The sequence below is a fragment of the Hyla sarda genome, chromosome 6, assembly GCF_029499605.1.
Source record: "Hyla sarda isolate aHylSar1 chromosome 6, aHylSar1.hap1, whole genome shotgun sequence".
Classification (NCBI taxonomy): Eukaryota; Metazoa; Chordata; class Amphibia; order Anura; family Hylidae; genus Hyla; species Hyla sarda.
Genome location: NC_079194.1, coordinates 167,266,937 through 167,286,093, shown reverse-complemented (window position 1 = coordinate 167,286,093; position 19,157 = coordinate 167,266,937). Strand labels below are relative to the sequence as shown.

General features: G+C 44.6%; 1 protein-coding gene across 9 annotated transcripts in view; it reads right to left on the bottom strand.

The window, feature by feature from the left end:
• Positions 1 to 19,157, bottom strand: part of TDRD12 (tudor domain containing 12) — a 276,574-nt gene that overhangs the window by 235,830 nt on the left and 21,587 nt on the right. Inside the window, exon 1 of one of the 9 annotated variants that reach the window (XM_056525745.1) lies at positions 6,983 to 7,063. The exons of 7 other annotated variants lie outside the window; for them this stretch is intronic. The gene's annotated coding sequence lies outside the window, so the exon portion shown is untranslated. Of the gene's footprint in view, positions 1 to 6,982; positions 7,064 to 19,157 lie in introns of those variants that run through there. One more of the 9 variants, XM_056525739.1, reaches the window with a different exon arrangement.

The window sequence follows — 19,157 nt, the reverse complement described above, 5'->3', positions numbered from 1 at the left end:
GCCTTTCATCTCCATGAGGATATTGTCCTCCCGTCATTTTGCCCGGCTCCTTCTCATCCTAGGGAGCGCTTACTGCACAAGCTGGACGTGGTTCAGACTTATCTCTCCATCACTTCTTCGTTTCGTCAGTGTGATTCCTTTTTCGTCCATACGGAAGGTCGTCGCTAGGGACAACCTGCTTCCAAGGCCACCATTTCTAGGTGGATTCGGTCTGCCATTTCGGAAGCCTATCGATGTAAGGGGAAGATTCCTCCTTTCAGGGTTGTGGCTCATTCCACACGTTCTGTTGGGGCATCCTGAGCTCTCCAGAATAGAGCCTCGGCCTCGCAGATTTGCAAGGCGGCTACCTGGTCGTCTTTGCACACTTTTTCGAGGTTTTATCGGGTTCATATTTCGCATCGGCTGATGCTACCCTGGGGCATAAGGTTTTGCAGGCGGCAGTGGATCAGCCATCTGCCTGATTATTTATCTGCCCACCCAAAGGACGGCTTTGGTACATCCCACTGTCTGTGTCCCCCAATGGAGCCGATAGAGAAAAGGAGATTTTTTAACACTTACCGTAAAATCTCTTTCTCGAAGGATCCATTGGGGGACACAGCTCCCGCCCTTTTTGGGGTTTTTCCTTGGTTCTCTGTCCGAGGGTGTGTTCAGTTATGTTTTCTCTTCTGGTTCTCGGACAGTTTTGGGTTTTTCCTTGACCTATTTGTCTCCTCCTATTGCTCTGGAACTGAAACTGACTAGCTCAGAGCCTGAAGGCGGGTGTATCCTGCTGGGAGGAGCTGACTTTATTTTATCAACAAAGTGTCACACCTCCTAGAGACAGCAAGATACACCCACTGTCTGTGTCCCCCAATGGATCCTTCGAGAAAGAGATTTTACGGTAAGTGTTAAAAAATCTCTTTTTTTCCATCTCCCCTCCACCCAATTGTTGTTGGAATTGACTCACCATTGGAAAAGATAGGTTCGTGGCTGGATCACTTTTTAAAACCTTTGGTAACCCGCACTCCAGGACACATTAAAGATACCAAAACACTCCTAGAGACAATCAAGTCTATACCGTGGGAAGAAAGTGCAAAAGTGCAAAATGGATGTCTTGTGACGTAACAGCGCTCTATATATGTATACACTCCAGAGCCATAGAATCAGTACAATACCATCTGCTAAAATACAGTAATTATTCAAATTCCCTACAAAAATATATCTTTCAAATTCTACATTTTGTCCTTACAATTTTTTACATTTAATGGGCAGTTTTTTTCCCCAGTTAAGTGGCTGCCTCATGGGAGCAAAATTCCCCCCGTCCCTTGCTAACCTGTTTATGTCACACTGGGAGGAGGTCTACCTATATTCGGCCGTAAATCCTTACCACCATTTGCTCCGGTGGTACGGCCGATATATAGACGACCTCCTCCTGGTGTGGACATAGACCGAGACAGAGGCTATCCAGTTTCACGAATACATCAATACAAACAATTTTAATTTACATGCAACCTACAGAACAATAGCATTGATTTTTTTTTTTTATGTAACTGACTGGAAATTTGGCCCCCCACACCATACTTACAAGTCTATATCAGAAACCAACTTCGGGCAATACTATATTTCATGTTACAAGTTGCCATCCATATCACACTGTGAGGAATTTACCTATAGGTGAATATGTCAGAGCCCCTCGAGCTTCATCATCCACCGAGACACACAATGCTACGGTGAGAGATATAGACAAAAGACTGAGAAACAGGGGATATAAACCATCTGTGCTCACCAGAGCTAAAGCTATCACTGATAAGAAAAGTGCAGAACAGTCATTACAGGAGAATTTGGATAAAAAAAAAAAATCAACTCATCTACCACCTAAGAAACAACAAAAAGAAGAAAAAAAATGACATTCTCTACACCAAATTCTCCTCTTTTTAACGATATCTGTAATATTTTGCAAAATCATTTACCAATATTAAATCAGGATGCTACAGTTGCAAATATTCTTCGGCCAGGGGTCAAATTTGTTTCAAGAAGAGCCAGGTCCCTAGGCAACCAATTATCCCCCAGTGAATATCGGGACACCACTAATATTACAACCTGGTGATCCACTATTGTTTTTTTCAAATGTAATCAGCCCCGATACCCAATGTGTAAATATGTAATCACTACTCAAACTTTTACTTAATCTGTTAACCAAAGGACATTTCATATAAAATCCCTAATCAATTGTAATTCTACTAACGTAGTTTATTTAGTCACATGCCTGTCACCTACAATATGTGGGATGTACCATCAGAAGGTTAAAAACACGCATAGCAGAACATGTGAGAGGAGGTTTACCTACACCAGGCTTGAATCAAGTCCGTACCGCTTCTGGCCTTAGCAAACACATTTGTGATACTCACGGAGGCGATACCTCCAGTATCAGAATCAGTGGCATAGAAAAAGTCCAACAACCTCGCCGAGGAGGAGATTGGTCACGCCTGGTACACTCTCGGGAGGCGTACTGAATTTTGACCTTAGACTCCCGAGTGCCAGGCAGGCTAAATTACCGCAACGATCTAATGTATATTTAGTAATCATTTTCTCAATACTGTTTCTCATTTATATATATATATATATATATATATATATATATATATATATATATATATACACACACACACACATTTTTCACTATTAGGCAAGTTCACACTGTGCGTTTTTCTTCTTTAACCCCTTAAGGACCCAGCCATTTTACACCTCAGGACCCGGCCATTTTTTGCAATTCTGACCACTGTCACTTTAAACATTAATGACTCTGGAATGCTTTTAGTTATCATTCTGATTCCGAGCTTGTTTTTTCGTGACATATTCTACTTTAACATAGTGGTAAAATTTTGTGGTATCTTGCATCCTTTCTTGATGAAAAATCCCAAAATTTTATGAAAAATGTGAAAATTTTGCATTTTTCTAACTTTGAAGCTCTCTGCTTGTAAGGAAAATGGATATTCCAAATAATTTTTTTTATTCACATATACAATATGTCTACTTTATCTTTGCATCATAAAATGTACGTGTTTTTACTTTTGGAAGACACCAGAGGGCTTCAAAGTTCAGCAGCAATTTTCCAATTTTTCACAAAATTTCCAAACTCACAATTTTTCATGGACCAGTTCAGGTTTGTAGTGGATTTGAAGGGTCTTCATATTAGAAATACCCCACAAATGACCCCATTATAAAAACTGCACCCCCTAAAGTATTCAAAATGACATTCAGTCCACGTTTTAACCCTTTAGGTGTTTCACAGGAATAGAAGCAAAGTGAAGGAGAAAATTCACAATCTCCATTTTTTACACTCGCATGTTCTTGTAGACCCAATTTTTGAATTTTTACAAGGGGAAAAAGGAGAAAATGTATACTTATATTTGTAGCCCAATTTCTCTCGAGTAAGCACATACCTCATATGTCTATGTAAAGTGTTCGGCGGGCGCAGTAGAGGGCTCAGAAGCGAAGGAGCGACAAGGGGATTTTGGAGAGTACGTTTTTTTTAAATGGTTTTTGGGGGGCATGTTGCATTTAGGAAACCCCTATGGTGCCAGAACAGCAAAAATCCCCCACATGGCATACCATTTTGGAAACTAGACCCCTTGAGGTACGTAACAAGGAATAAAGTGAGCCTTAATACCCCACAGGAGTTTCACGACTTTTGCATATGTAAAAAAATAAAAATAAAATTTCACTAAAATGTGTGTTTCCCCCCAAATTTCACATTTTTGCAAGGGTTAATAGCAGAAAATACCCCCCAAAAATTTGTAACCCCATCTCTTCTGAGTATGAAGGTACCCCATAAGTTGACCTGAGGTGTACTATGGGTGAACTACAATGCTCAGAAGAGAAGGAGTCATATTTGGCTTTTTGAGAGCAAATTTTGCTCGGGAGCATGTCGCATTTAGGAAGCCCCTACGGTGCCAGGACAGCAAAAAAAAAAAAACCACATGGCATACCATTTTGGAAACTAGACCCCTTCTGGAACGTAACAAGAAATAAAGTGAGCCTTAATACCCCACAGGGGTTTCACGACTTTTGCATACGTAAAAAAAAAAAAAAAAAATCACTAAAAGGTGTGTTTCCCCCCCAAATTTCACATTTTTGCAAGGGTTAATAGCAGAAAATACCCCCAAAAATTTGTAACCACATCTCTTCTGAGTATGGAGGTACCCCATAAGTTGACCTGAAGTGCACTACGGGCGAACTACAATGCTCAGAAGAGAAGGAGTCATATTTGGCTTTTTGAGAGCAAATTTTGCTCGGGGGGGCATGTCGCATTTAGGAAGCCCATATGGTGCCAGGACAGCAAAATAACCCCCACATGGCATACCATTTTGGAAACTAGACCCCTTGAGGAACGTAACAAGGGGTACAGTGAGCATTTACCCCCCACTGGTGTCTGTCATATCTTTGGAACAGTGGGCTGTACAACATTTTTAATTTGCACAGCCCACTGTTCCAAAGATCTGTCAGACACCTGTGGGGTGTAAAATCTCACTGCATCCCTCATTACATTCCGTGAGGGGTGTAGTTTCCGAAATGGAGTCACATGTGGGGTTTTGTTTTTTTTGCGTTTGTCAAAACCGCTGTAACAATCAGCCACCCCTGTGCAAATCACCTCAAATGTACATGGTGCACTCTCCCTTCTGGGCCTTGTTGTGCGCCCCCAGAACACTTTACGCCTACATATGTGGTATCTCCGTACTCGGGAGAAATTGCGTTACAAATTTTGGGGGGCTTTTTTCCCCTTTACCTTTTGTCAAAATGAAAAGTATAGGGCAACATCAGCATGTTAGTGTAAAAAGTTAATTTTTTTACACTAACATGCTGGTGTAGACCCCAACTTCACCTTATCATAAGGGGTGAAAGGAGAAAAAGCCCCCCAAAATTTGTTAGGCAATTTCTCCCGAGTACGGCGATACCCCATATGTGACCATAAACTGTTGCCTTGAAATACGACAGGGCTCCGAAGTGAGAGCGCCATGTGCATTTGAGGCCTGAATTAGCGATTGGACATAGGGGTATTCTACGCCAGTGATTCCCAAACAGGGTGCCTCCAGCTGTTGCAAAACTCCCAGCATGCCTGGACAGTCAACGGCTGTCCGGCAATACTGGGAGTTGTTGTTTTGCAACAGCTGGAGGCTCCATTTTGGAAAGAGTTGCGTACCAGACGTTTTTCATTTTTATTGGGGAGGGAGGGGGGCTGTGTAGGGGTATGTGTATATGTAGTGTTTTTAACTTTTTATTTTATTTTGTGTTAGTGTAGTGTAGTGTTTTTAGGGTACAGTCACACGGGCGGGGGATTACAGCGAGTTTGTGCTGCCGCGCAAAATTTGCTGCATTGCAAACTTGCAGCCCGATACTCACTGTAAGCCCCTGCCCATGTGAATGTATCCTGTACATTTACAGGGGGGGGACCTCCAGCTGTTGCAAAACTACTACTCCCAGCATGCCTGAGAATGTTTGGGAGTTGTGGTTTTGCAACAGCTGGAGGCACACGGGTTGGGAAACACTGAGTTAGGAAACAGACAATGTTTCCCAACCAGTGTGCCTCCAGCTGTTGCAAAACCACAACTCCCAAACATTCTCAGGCATGCTGGGAGTAGTAGTTCGGCAACATCTTTAGAGCCAGATGTTGCCGAACTACAACTCCCAGCATGCTTGGAGTTGTAGTTTTGCAACATCTGGAGGACTACAGTTTGCAGACCACTAATACAGTGGTTCCCAATCTGTGCCCTTCCAGATGTTGAAAAACTAGAACTCCCAGTATGCCAAAACTGTCCAGGCATGCTGGGAGTTGTAGTTCTGCAACATCTGAAGGGCCAGATGTTACAGCACTACAACTCCCAGCATGCGTGGACAGTAAGGACATGCTGAGGATGTGTAGTTTTGCAACATCTGGAAGGGCACAGTGGTCCAAAAACTGTGGACCTCCAGATGTTGCAAAACTGCAATTCCCAGCATGCCCGGATGCCAAGGCCTGCTTGGCATGCTGGGAGTTGTAGTTTACAGGGTCCTATTACAGCAATGCATGTCGCTTTACGGCGACGTGCATTGCTGTAAAGTGCCCGACCGCGGCTGAAGATCTACTCACCTGTCGCCGCCGCCATCTTCATCGTCTGGATCCGGGTCTTCAGGGACGAGGTAAGTACCGGGGCCGGTCCCCAGCACTCCCCCGTCCCCCGCCGCGTCCTCCGGTCTTCCTCCCGTCCTCTCCGGACTTCAAGGGGCCGGGCAGGACGGGAGGAAGTAACCGCCCCCCCTCCTGCGATTGGTCGGTTAACTAACCGACAGATCGCAGGGAATAGGAGGAGGTGGCAGGCTTGCCACCTCGCTCCTATTCTTTAGCATGGTCCTGGCTGTCTGTGACAGCCGGGATCATGCAAAATTACCGGGCGGTCGGGTCCCAGAGACCCGATCAGCCCGGTATCGCCGCAGATCGCAAGGGCGATTTCCCTTGCGATTTGCGGCGATCGCCGACATGGGGGGCCTACATGGCCCCCCTCGGCGTTTGCCCTGGATGCCTGCTGAAGGATTTCAGCAGGCATCCAGTTCCGATCTCTGCCCGGCGAGCGGCAGAGACCGGAAAACGCCAGGACGTACGGGGACGTCCTGGGTCCTTAAAGCCCAGGGTGCGGGGACGTCCCCGTACGTCCTGGGTCCTTAAGAGGTTAATATGCCTATGGGATAAAAGATGTGGTTTAGTGCAATAATACCGGCTTGATCCAGCATGTTTTTAATTATTATTACTCTTTGCACCTTATTTAAATTTTTCCGTGGTTTCTAATATCTTATATATGCATATATGTCTTTATACCATAATATGCACGTATAAGGTTTATGTCTACCTAGGCTGGTGATACAGTACTATAATCTGATTTGCACCCTGTTGTGTGTACATAATTAGCAACATCTGCCCGTGGATATATATTATTGATATTGATATAGATAGAAGTAGGTGGATCTTTACCTTGCGTTTCCACCCAGTCGTAGTGTCCCTAGATATACTAGCAGATTGTAATATATAATACCAATCTTGGTTACTATCACGATAGAGATGTACTGAATTAAAATTTAAATCTTGGTATTCTTTGGACTATAGAGGTTTACCTAGACTCTGTGGCCCAGATTTATTAAACTGTGTGAGAGAAAAAGTGGAGGGGTTTTCCCACAGCAACCAATCACAGCTCAGCTTTCACTTTACCTCAGCTCATTAGCTGAGCTGTGATTGGTTGCTGTGGGAAAATCCCTCCACTTTTTCTCTCACACAGTTTGATAAATCTGGGTCTGTATGTTTACTCATTCATTCGTTCATTACTTTCAATTATCTCAATATACATTACTTACAGTTCTTATTTAAAATAGAGACAGCAGATTTATCAATATTTTTATATAACTTTATTAATGCTTAGATATATCCTGTCTATTATTTGCATCCTCTCTCGTCTATAGCGAGATAACAGCAATTATTATCCACTACGGGTTTTTAAGGACACTGCTCGTCCAACCCATGTTTCCTGTTCCTCTCACCGGACCCGACTTCACACGCCAACTCCGGTTGAAGCCGCACAGACCTGGTAATTGTTTCACATATTGTAGATATATAAGAAGAGTACAGTCTTATTTTTCTTTGCCATGAATTAAGGGCTTGTAATAAACCAGAAACGTGTTGTCGTGTCTTTTATTCTACTATTTTTCTCCATGTTTTAACTATTCTAATAAAGATTGGATTTTAACAGTACCCATGCTGTGAAGCCAGATCCACCGTTTCTTTAGACAGCTATACAAGTAAGACAGATGTCAGCCAAATGCTTGTTTGGCCTAACCTCCCAAACTGAGCATTCATGGATTCAAAAAGAGGAGAAGAAGCCGCTGCCAGACACCTCTGGTCACAGCTTGTCTCTCCAGGAACTAAGGGGGACATTTATCAATGTTGGTGTATGTAGATGTTTTTTGTAGATCGTTTTTGTTGGTCTAAATTTGGTGCAATCGCACCAAATTTACCATACTTGTGCAAGCCCCATGAAAAATTTTGTGCAAAGTTCTAAATCTCCACACAGTTCTATTTATACACCTAATCTGCACCTCACAGGAAAAGTGGACACAAGGATTTTGTTCTATGGCTTTGAGGCTACGATTGCATTGAGTTTTTTTGTCCACCAGCAAAAACGCTAGAAAAACGGTCACAGCTTTTTCCTGCATTTTGGCATTTTTTCTTGCGTTTTTGCTGATGTGTGGAAACAGTCATTTATGTACCATGTGGCCATTTTTTCACTGCCTTCAGGATAGCACACCATGGGTCGGATGCAAAGCGCCTGGCTCACGGAGTGTAAGGAGTGATGTATAGCATATACATATACACGGTGCATAGCATCACTACTAACCTCAGCAGGTACTATACAGGAGCCCAGCAAGTAAAGAGTTAACCCACGTTGCTGCTGAGCAGTTCTGGGTTAAGTCTTTTTGTGCTATCCTGTATATACAACCATCTATAGATGACTGTATATACAAGATACAGTAGGCACTGCAGTATGGGCGCACTCCCCAAAAATGTAGTAAACTTATTTTTTTTAGATTTTTTCTTTGTGGAGGACTATTTTCAGATTCGGTGGATTGCGACGATGACCAGCGTTTTGTTAATTTCAATAAAAGGGTTGGGTTAACGAAGGCGGTCAAGGAGCGTTTTTTTTATAAACATTTATTTTCAATGTGTCGTGTTTTTTATAATTGAATTATTAGGCTTAGTAGTGGAGGCTGTCTAATAGACGGAATCCATTACTAAACCGGGGCTTAGCGTTAGCCCCAAAAACAGCTAGCGCTAACCTTCGATCATTACCCCAGTACCCAGCCGCTACCAAAAGGCCCGGAGCATCAAATATGGTGCTCTTGAGCCTAGGCGGTAACAGGCTGGCGTTATTTAGGCTGTGGAGGGCCAGTAACAATGGCCCTCACCCACCCTGGTAATGTCAGGCTGTTGCTGCTTGGTTGGTATCTGGCTGACACACACGTTTTTTATTTATATAAAAAAAGAAAAAGGTTTCCCTTATTTTCAGTATCGGCCGAATACCAACCAAGCAGCAACAGCCTGATGTTACCAGGGTGGGCAAGGAAAATTGTTACCGCCTAGGCCCAGGAGCATCATATTTGACGCTCCGCGTCTGTTGATTCCGGCTCTTCCAGGCACCCCTGGGGCAGTGGGTCGTGGGATAATAATTGGAGGTTAGCGCTAGCTGTTTTTGGGGCTACACTAAGCCCCAGCTTAGTTATGGATTCTGTCTATTAGACAGCTTCCACTACTAAGCCTAATAATTCAATTATAAAAAACGTGACACATTGAAAACATTTTTTTTTTTTTAAACACTCCCCCACAGCCCTCATTTACCCTTTTATTGCAATAAAAAAAAATAAAAAAAAACGCTGGTCATTGTTGCAATCCACTGAATCTGACGTAGTCCCCTGCATTCACGTATCTGAAATGATCCTTGCGGAGAGCGCACATAATGCTGTGTGTTCCTAAGCAGGGAGCCTCCAATTATTGCTAAACTAGAACTCCCATCATGGGGGGGCTGTATTTAAACAACAGCTGGAGTCTCCCTGTTTGGGAACACACTAGCAGAAAGGCTCTGTTCCCATTATGCAAAACACATAATAAGAATATAGTCAGGTCTGGACTGTGTAGCTCCACCCCCTAATGAGGTCACCACTAGGGGCAGAGCAGTAAAGGTCGCAGGAGTGAGCCCCCTTTCGATCTGCCACTCAGCCCCTGGACTATAACTCCCATCATGGACAGAGTCTGCCCCATGGTGGGAGTAGTAGTCCAAGGGCAGAGGGACAGATCGAAAGGGGTCTCACTCCGCAGACCCCTGCGACCTTTACTGCTCAGCCTCCTAGTGATGATGTCATCAGGAGCGGAGCTACACAGTCCAGGCGTATAACACGCACCCTCCTTTTCACAGGAAAATTTGAGGGGAAAAAATGTATGTAAAATAAATTACTAGGAAGCTCTGAACTATATGCCTCCTCATCCCCCAACTTTGATTCCCCCTACTCCTCAGTTTGTCCCCCCTTCCTCTTTACCTTGCCACATCATTCCTCCCCTTTTATCAGCCCCTGTGCCACATTTACCCCCCCCCCTGATCCCTTGTGCCTCCTTTCCCCTGTGATTCCCCTTGCTCATCATCCCCCCCAGCACATCATTCACCCCCCTGACTCATCATTCCCCCTGCACATTATTTCCCCCCTTGCTCATCATTACCCCCCCCTCTGCCTCATCATCCTTCCCCTGCTCATTATTTCCCCCCTTGCTCATTGTCCCGCTCCCCCCTACTTTTTCTATTTTTCATATTTCCTTACCTGGCTGAACTCCGCCAGGCTCAGGTAATGCGGCGGGTCTTGTGGGCTGTGTGGACAGTGTGACGAGTGACGTCTCCTGCCGACTCCTCTGCGCGGCGTCAGGGACGTCACTCCTCATTCTCTGCAGCCGCCGTTGGTCAGAGTGGCCAGTCACCCGCGGCGGCTACAGTAAATGAGGAGTGACGTCCCTGATACCGTGCAGAGGAGCAGTCACTCGTCATACTATCCAAACAGCCCACAAGAACCGCCGGAGCGCGGCCAGGCAAAGAAATTTTTTAAATATTAAAATCAGGAGGAGAAGTGTCTGGGCCCGCAAGAGCTACCGCTGGTCACTGTTTTAAAGTGGCTGCGGCCGAGCTGCTGATCTTTCATAAGCAGACGGCGCTGCGGCCACTTTAAATCAGATACCAGAAGATTTATCGCCAATTCATAATTCCCTCCCACCAGGAGACGGGAGCTTTGATTGGTGAATAGCTATGCACCAATCAGAGCTCTCGTCTCCCGGTGGCAGCGATTATGAATTATGAGAGATGTATACAGGAGCCTGGATCCGACGAGCGAGCAGCGCAGTGTAGCAGCATGTCCCGCCGGCTTGGTAACTTAATAAATGTGGATCGCAGCCGGTCTCTGGAGAATGACCTGCTGCGATCTGCTAAATTTGATTGTACAGTAGAAAGTGCTCTATGGTAAACTTAACTGTAGACATGGCTTTGAAAAATTCCATCAGAAAAGTCTTGCGCAAATTTTTGTGTTACAAAATACAACAAAAAAAGCTCTATATACAATGATAAATTGCCCTCTAAATGATTACACAAGTTGAAATTTAACAAGAAAGACCTTAAGTAGTACAATAATAGAAAAACTATACAAACTGGGTTTCGTTCAATTGCATTGACTGACAAAATAAAGATAATGTATTTTTTTTACCATAAAGTGCACTGTGTAAAAACTAAACCCCTGAAAAGGTTGCAAAATTTCCTTACAAATTTTTGCCCACAAAAATTTTTTTTTGTTTCCCAGTACATTTTATGGTAAAATGAAAGGTGTCATTACAAAGTAAAATTTGTCGCACAAAAACAAAACAAGCCCTGACATGCATGTGTAGGTGAAAAAAATAAATAGTTATGGGTTTCAAAAGGAGAGAAGGAAAAAATGAAAAAGCAAAAATTAAAATGGCTGGGTACTTAAAGCCAAAATGTGCCATGTCCTTAAAGGGGTACTTCTTTTAAATCAACTGGTGGCAAAAAGTTAAACATATTTTTAAATTACTTCTATTAAAAAATCTTAATCCTTCCTGTACTAATCAGCTACTGAATACTACAGAGGAAATTCTTTTCTTTTTGGAATGCTCTCTGATGACATCACGAGCACAGTTCTTTCTGCTGATGTTATTATAATAATAATAACGCTTTATTAATTGGTTGTCCTTAGTGGGATTTGAACCCAAATCCCCAGCACTGCAAGGCAGTAGTGCTAACCACTGAGCCACCATGCTGCCCATAGCATACATCTGCTATGCACAGTTGCTAAAATGGACAGAGATGTCAGCAGAGAGCACTGTGCTCGTGATGTCATCAGTGTTCCAAAAAGCAAGGAATTTCCTCTGTAGCATTCAGCAGCTAATAAGTACTGGAGGGATTCATATTTTTTAATAGAAGTAATTTACAAATATGTTGAACTTTCTGCCACCAGTTGATTTAAAAGAAAAAAGTTTTTACTGGAGTACCCCTTTAACCCCTTAAGGACCAGGCCATTTTACACCTTAGGACCAGAGCGTTTTTTGAACATCTGACCACTGTCACTTTAAACATTAATAACTCTGGAATGCTTTTACCTATCATTCTGATTCCGAGACAGTTTTTTCGTGACATATTCTACTTTATGTTATTGGTAAAATTTTGTCGATACTTGCATCGTTTCTTAGTGAAAAATTCCAAGATATGATAAAAAAATTGAAAATTTTGCATTTTTCTAACTTTGAAGCTCTGCTTGTAAGGAAAATGGATATTCCAAATAATTTTTTTTTAATTCACATATACAATATGTCCACTTTATGATTGCATCATAAAATTTACGTGTTTTTATTTTTGTAAGACACCAGAGGGCTTCAAAGTTCAGCAGCAATTTTCCAATTTTTCACAAAATTTCCAAAATCACAATTTTTCAGGGACCAGTTCAGGTTTGAAGTGGATTTGAATGACCCCGTTATAAAAACTGCAGCCCCCTAAGTATTCAAAATGACATTCAGTCATCATTTTAACCCTTTAGGTGTTTCACAGGAATAGCGGCAAAGTGAAGGAGAAAATTCACAATCTTCATTTTTTACACTCGCATGTTCCAATTTTCAAACTTTTACAAGGGGTAAAAGGAGAAAATGTATACTTATATTTGTAGCCCAATGTGTCTCGAATAAGCACATACCTCATATGTCTATGTAAAGTGTTCGGCGGGCGCAGTAGAGGGTTCAAGCGAAGGAGCGACAAGGGGATTTTGGAGAGTACGTTTTTCTGAAATGGTTTTTGGGGGGCATATTGCATTTAGGAAGCCCCTATGGTGTCAGAACAGGAAAAAAAAAAACATGGCATACCATTTTGGAAACTAGACCCCTTGAGGAACGTAACAAGGAATAAAGTGAGCCTTAATACCCCACAAGTGTTTCACGACTTTTGCATATGTAAAAAAAATGTAACAAAAAATGTCACTAAAATGTGTGTTTCCCCCCAAATTTCACATTTATACAAGGGTTAATATCAGAAAATACCCCCAAAAATTTGTAACCCCATCTCTTCTGAGTATGGAGCTACCCCATAAGTTGACCTGAAGTGCAATATGGGCGAACTACAGTGCTCAGAAGAGAAGGAGTCATATTTGGCTTTTTGAGAGCAAATTTTGCTCGGGGGCATGTCACATTTAGGAAGCCCCTATGGTGCCAGGACAGCAAAAAATACCCACATGGCATACCATTTTGGAAACTAAACCCCTTGAGGAACCTAACAAGGGGTACAGTGAGCACTGGTGTCTGTCAGATCTTTGGAACAGTGGGCTGTACAAATTTTTTTATTTCCACTGTTCTGTCAGACACCAGTGGGGTGTAAATTGTCACTGCACCCCTCATTACATTCCGTGAGGGGTGTAGTTTCCGAAATGGGGTCACATGTGGGGTTTTTTTTTTTTTGCGTTTGTCAAAACCGCTGTAACAATCAGCCACCCCTGTGCAAATCACCTCAAATGTACATGGTGCACTCTCCCTTCTGGGCCTTGTTGTGCGCCCCCAGAGCACTTTGCGCCCACATAAGGGGTATCTCCGTAGTCGGGAGAAATTGCATTACAAATTTTGGGGGGCTTTTTTCCCTTTTACCTCTTGTCTAAATGAAAAGTATAGGGCAACACCAGCATGTTAGTGTAAAAAATTTATTTTTTTACACTAACATGCTGGTGTAGACCCCAACTTCACCTTTTCATAAGGGGTGAAAGGAGAAAAAGCCCCCCAAAATTTGTTAGGCAATTTCTCCCGAAGTACGGCGATACCCCATATGTGACCCTAAACTGTTGCCTTGAAATACGGCAGGGCTCCGAAGTGAGAGCGCCATGTGCATTTGAGGCCTGAATTAGGGATTTGCATAGGGGTATTCTACGCCAGTGATTCCCAAACAGGGTGCCTCCAGCTGTTGCAAAACTCCCAGCATGCCTGGACAGTCAACGGCTGTCCGGCAATACTGGGAGTTGTTGTTTTGCAACAGCTGGAGGCTCCATTTTGAAAACAGTGGCGTACCAGACATTTTTCATTTTTATTGGGGAGGGGAGGGGGCTGTGTAGGGGTATGTGTATATGTAGTGTTTTTTACTTATTATTTTATTTTGTGTTAGTGTAGTGTAGTGTTTTTAGGGTACAGTCACACGGGCGGGGGATTACAGCGAGTTTCCCGCTGCGAGTTTGACCTGCAGCGCCAAATTTGCTGCATTGCAAACTTGCAGCCTGATACTCACTAAGCCCCCTGCCCATGTGAATGTATCCTGTACATTCACAGGGGGGGGGGGAACCTCCAGCTGTTGCAAAACTACAACTCCCAGCATGCACAGTCTATCAGTGCATGCTGGTAGTTATAGTTTTGCAACAGCTGGAGGCACACGGGTTGGGAAACACTGAGTTAGGAAACAGACAATGTTTCCCAACCAGTGTGCCTCCTGTTGTTGCAAAACTACAACTCCCAGCATTCTCAGGCATGCTGGAAGTAGTAGTTCGGCAAGATCTTTAGAGCCAGATGTTGCCAAACTACAACTCCCAGCATGCTTGGAGTTGTAGTTTTGCAACACCTGGAGGACTACAGTTTGCAGACCACTAATACAGTGGTTCCCAATCTGTGCCCTTCCAGATGTTGCAAAACTACAACTCCCAGTATGCCAAAACTGTCCAGGCATGCTGGGAGTTTTAGTTCTGCAACATCTGAATGGCCAGATGTTACAGAACTACAACTCCCAGCATGCCTGGACAGTAAGGGCATGCTGAGTATGTGTAGTTTTGCAACATCTGGAAGGGCACAGTGGTCTACAAACTGTGGACCTCCAGATGTTGCAAAACTACAACTCCCAGCATGCCCAGACGCCAAGGGCTGTCTGGGCATGCTGGGAGTTGTAGTATACAGGGTCCCAATACAGCAATGCATGTCGCTTTACGGCGACGTGCATTGCTGTAAAGGGCCCGACTGCGGCTGAAGATCCACTCACCTGTCGCCGCCGCCGTCTTCATCGCCGGGATCCGGGTCTTCAGGGATGAGGTAAGTACCGGGGCCGGGCCCCAGCACTCCCGCTTCCCCCGCCAGCTGGATTTGAAATTTCATGGTCGCCGATAATGTGAGCACTTGTGCTCACGTTAAATCCAGCCAGCGGGCCAACCTCCAGTACAAAATTCAGTGCAGAAAGAAGCAGATCTTCAGAGGGACTGGGCACTGTACTGCAGGTATGTATTTTCGTCAGAGAGCCCGCATTGGTCTCCTGCTCATCTGCACTATAAAGCAGTGTATTGCTTTTAATGTGGGTGAAAGGGTGACCGTTTCCTTTAAAGGAGTTATGTGCTGCATGACAACTTTTCCCTATCCAAAGGATAGAGCATAAGCGTCTGATCGCTGGGGGTCCGACTGCTGGGGCCCCGCCCAATTTTCTGCACAGCACCCTGGCTCACTGAAGGGAAAGAGCTGTGTTGGCCACAGAGAAACATTCCTTTATTACCGCATCTCCCATAGAGAAACATGGAGGGGGCATGTTGTCCTCCTGCTTTGTGCGGAGTATGGAAATCGCTCTGTGCACTAGGAGAGAGGGGTGATGTGTAGGAGATTGCGGGGGGTCCCATTGGTGTCCCCCCGCCCCCTGGGCGATCAGACACGTGGCCCTTATCCTTTGGATAGGGGATAAGTTGTCCTGCAGCAGAAGTCCAAAGACACACATCGGACCACCCACGGTGCAATTGCTGTGGTCTGAAGTGTTAAAGGGGTATTCCAGGAAAAAAAACTTTTTTATATATATCAACTGGCTCCAGAAAGTTAAACAGATTTGTAAATAACTTCTATTCAAAAATCTTAATCCTTTCAGTACTTATGAGCTTCTGAAGTTAAAGTTGTTCTTTTCTGTCTAAGTAATCTCTGATGACACCTGTCTCGGGAACCACCAAGTTTTGAAGCAAATTCCCATAGCAAACCTCTTCTAAACTGGGCGGTTCCCGAGACACATGTCATCAGAGATTGCTTAGACAGAAAAGAACAACCTAAACTTCAGAAGCTCATAAGTACTGAAAGGATTAAGATTTTTTAATAGAAGTAATTTACAAATCTGTTTAACTTTCTGGAGCCAGTTGATATATAAAAAAAAAGTTTTTTCCTGGATAACCCCTTTAAGTGGCCAGCAGCGCTCCATTCACCTGCTGCCTTCTTTTTCTATGGTCTGCTAGAGTAGATAATCACTGAAAACACTGACCAGTGCTATGCATATTCATAGCACTGTTCAGTAGTTGCAATCCAAAGATTAAAGGGGGTACTCCGGCCCTGATACATAAGATGTCTGGTCGTGGGGGGTCCCGCCGCTGGGGACCCCCGCAATCTGTCATCGCGCACCCACCTTTGTAAGCTCTCCGCAGCGCTGGAGGCTCCAAATGTGTAGAGTGTCGACCACGGGGCCAAAGTATCGTGACATCACGACTCCGCCCCCGTGTGAAGTCACGCCCCGCCCCATCAATGCAAGTCTATGGGAGGGGGTGTGACGGCCGTCAAACATCTGTGGGGTGTTAAGGCTCACTATACCTCCCTTGTTACATTCTGTGAGGGGTTTAGTTTCCAAAATGGGGTCACACGTGGGTATTTTTTTTTTTTTTGCGTTTATTTCAGAACCGCTTTAAAACCAGCCACCCCTGTGTAAATCACCAATTTAGACCTCAAATGACACATTTTCTCTTCAAAATCACAATTGTGCTCTTTCTCTTCTGAGCATTGTAGTTCACCCGTAGAGCACTTTACATCCACATATGGGGTATGTTCTTACTCAGAAGAAATGGGGTTACAAATTTTGGGGGGCTTTTTTCCTATTTTCCCTTGTGAAAATTACAAATTTAGGGAAACCCCAGCATTTTAGTGAAAAAAAATATTTTTTTCATTTAACCCTCAAACTTTAACGAAAATTTGTCAAACACCTGTGGGGTGTTAAGGCTCACTATACCCCTTGTTACATTCCGTGAGGGGTGTAGTTTCCAAAATGGGGTCACATGTGGTCATTTTTTTGCGTTTATGTTAGAACCGATGTAAAATCAGCCACCCCTGTGCCACACCAATTTAGGCCTCAAATGTACATAGTGCGCTCTCACTCCTGAGCTTTGCTGTGCTTCCGCAGAGCATTTTACGCCCACATATGGGGTATTTATGTACTCAGGAGAAATTGCTTAACAAATTTTGGGGGTCTTTTTTTCCTTTAACCTCTAGTGAAAATGAAAAGTATGGGGCAACATTAGCGGGGTGAAAGGAGAAAAAGCCCCCCCAAAAATTTGTAACGCAATTGCTCTGAGTATAGAAATACCCCATATGTGGCCCTAAACTGTTTCCTTGAAATACAACGGAGAGCACCATGCGCATTTGAGGCCTAAATTAGGGATTTGCATATGGGTGGCCTCGGATGCAAGCGTTATAATTGCCTCCGCTACCAAAAAAATTCCACACCAGTGATTCCCAAACAGGGTGCCTCCAGCTGTTGCTAAACTCCCAGCATGCCTGGACAGTCGGTGGCTGCCGGAAATTCTGGGAGTTGTTGTTTTGCAACAGCTGGAGGCTCCGTTTGGGAATTACTACCGTACGAGACGTTTTTCATTTTTATTTGGGGGGGGGGGGGGGGTAGGGGAGAGAGAGTGTACGTGTGTGTATCTGTAGTGTTTTTAGTGTACATTCGCACTGGCGGGGTTTACAGTGAGTTTCCCGCTAGGAGTTTGAGCTTCTGCGGAAAATTTGCAGCAGCTCTAACTTGAAGCAGAAAAACTAACTGTAAACCACCGCCCGTGTGAATGTACCCTGTACAATCACATGGTTGGGGTGCCAGATCTCCAGCTGTTGCAAAACTACAACTCCCATCATGTGCTAATCGCCAAAGGGCATGCTGGGAGATGTAATTATGCAACAGCTGGAGGTATGCAACTACAACTCCCAGCATGCCGAGATAGTAGAGCTGGGCGGTATGACCAAAAATGTGTATCACGGTATTTTTGTAAGTTATGGCAGTTCCACAGTATTTAACGGTATTTCCCTGCCCCCCCCATCATGTGACCCGTGGGCACTGCTTCTCTATTTTTGCAGCCCGGGCAGAAGGAATATGTAGTACAGTACAGATTTCCAGCGCCGGCAGCCCGCAACTCACAGGAGGACGAAGAGAGCGGCGCGTGCGGGTGACATATGATTAGTTCACCGACGTGGGGGACAGCGCAGTGAAGGGCTGATAATTCATTGGGGGGGGGGGGGGGGGGGGGAAGAGAAGCAGAACAGCGCCCGAGGGTCACATATGATTAGTTCTCCAATGTGGGGACAGCGCGCTGCGGCTGATAATTAATTGGAGGGGGGGGGAGGGGCCCAACCGGTATTGTGGTATGGGAAAAATTTATATCGCACAGGAAAAAAAATTTGGTATTTGGTATGAACCGGTATACCGCCCAGCACTACGAGAAAGCCGTTTGCTGTTCGTGCATGCTGGGAGTTATAGTCTTGCAAGATTTAGAGGGTCACGGTTTAGAGACCACTGCCCAGTGATCTCTAAACTGTGGCCCTCCAGTTGTTGGAATACTACAAATCCTAGTATGCCCAGACAGCAAATTGCTGTCTAGGCATGCTGGGAGTTGTAGTTTTGCAACATCTGGAGGGCTACAGTTTAGAGATCACTGTATAATGGTCTCCAAATTGGCCCTCCAGATGTTGCTAGGCAACATTGCCGCACCTCATCTCCGTCGCCGCACCACCAGGGACCTACTGCCGCCGCAACAGAGATCTCCCGCCGCAGATTGTAAGGAACCTCCACCGGCGCCGGTTGCAGGACAGTTCCCCCGCCCTGTCCGGACTACCGTGGGTGGGCCGAGCAGGGGAACCAAACTTCTACCCCGCCCCCAATCTGCTATCGGTCATTCGCTTCTGACCAACCAGTAGCAGGGATAGGAGGGGTGGCACCCCTGCCACCTCACTCCTGTCCCTTCAGGGGAATAGGTGGTGTCTTGGAAAGCCCCGATCCCCCTTATTTTCCGTGTCAAAGGAGACCCTTTGAGGAAAGGAGACCCACAGA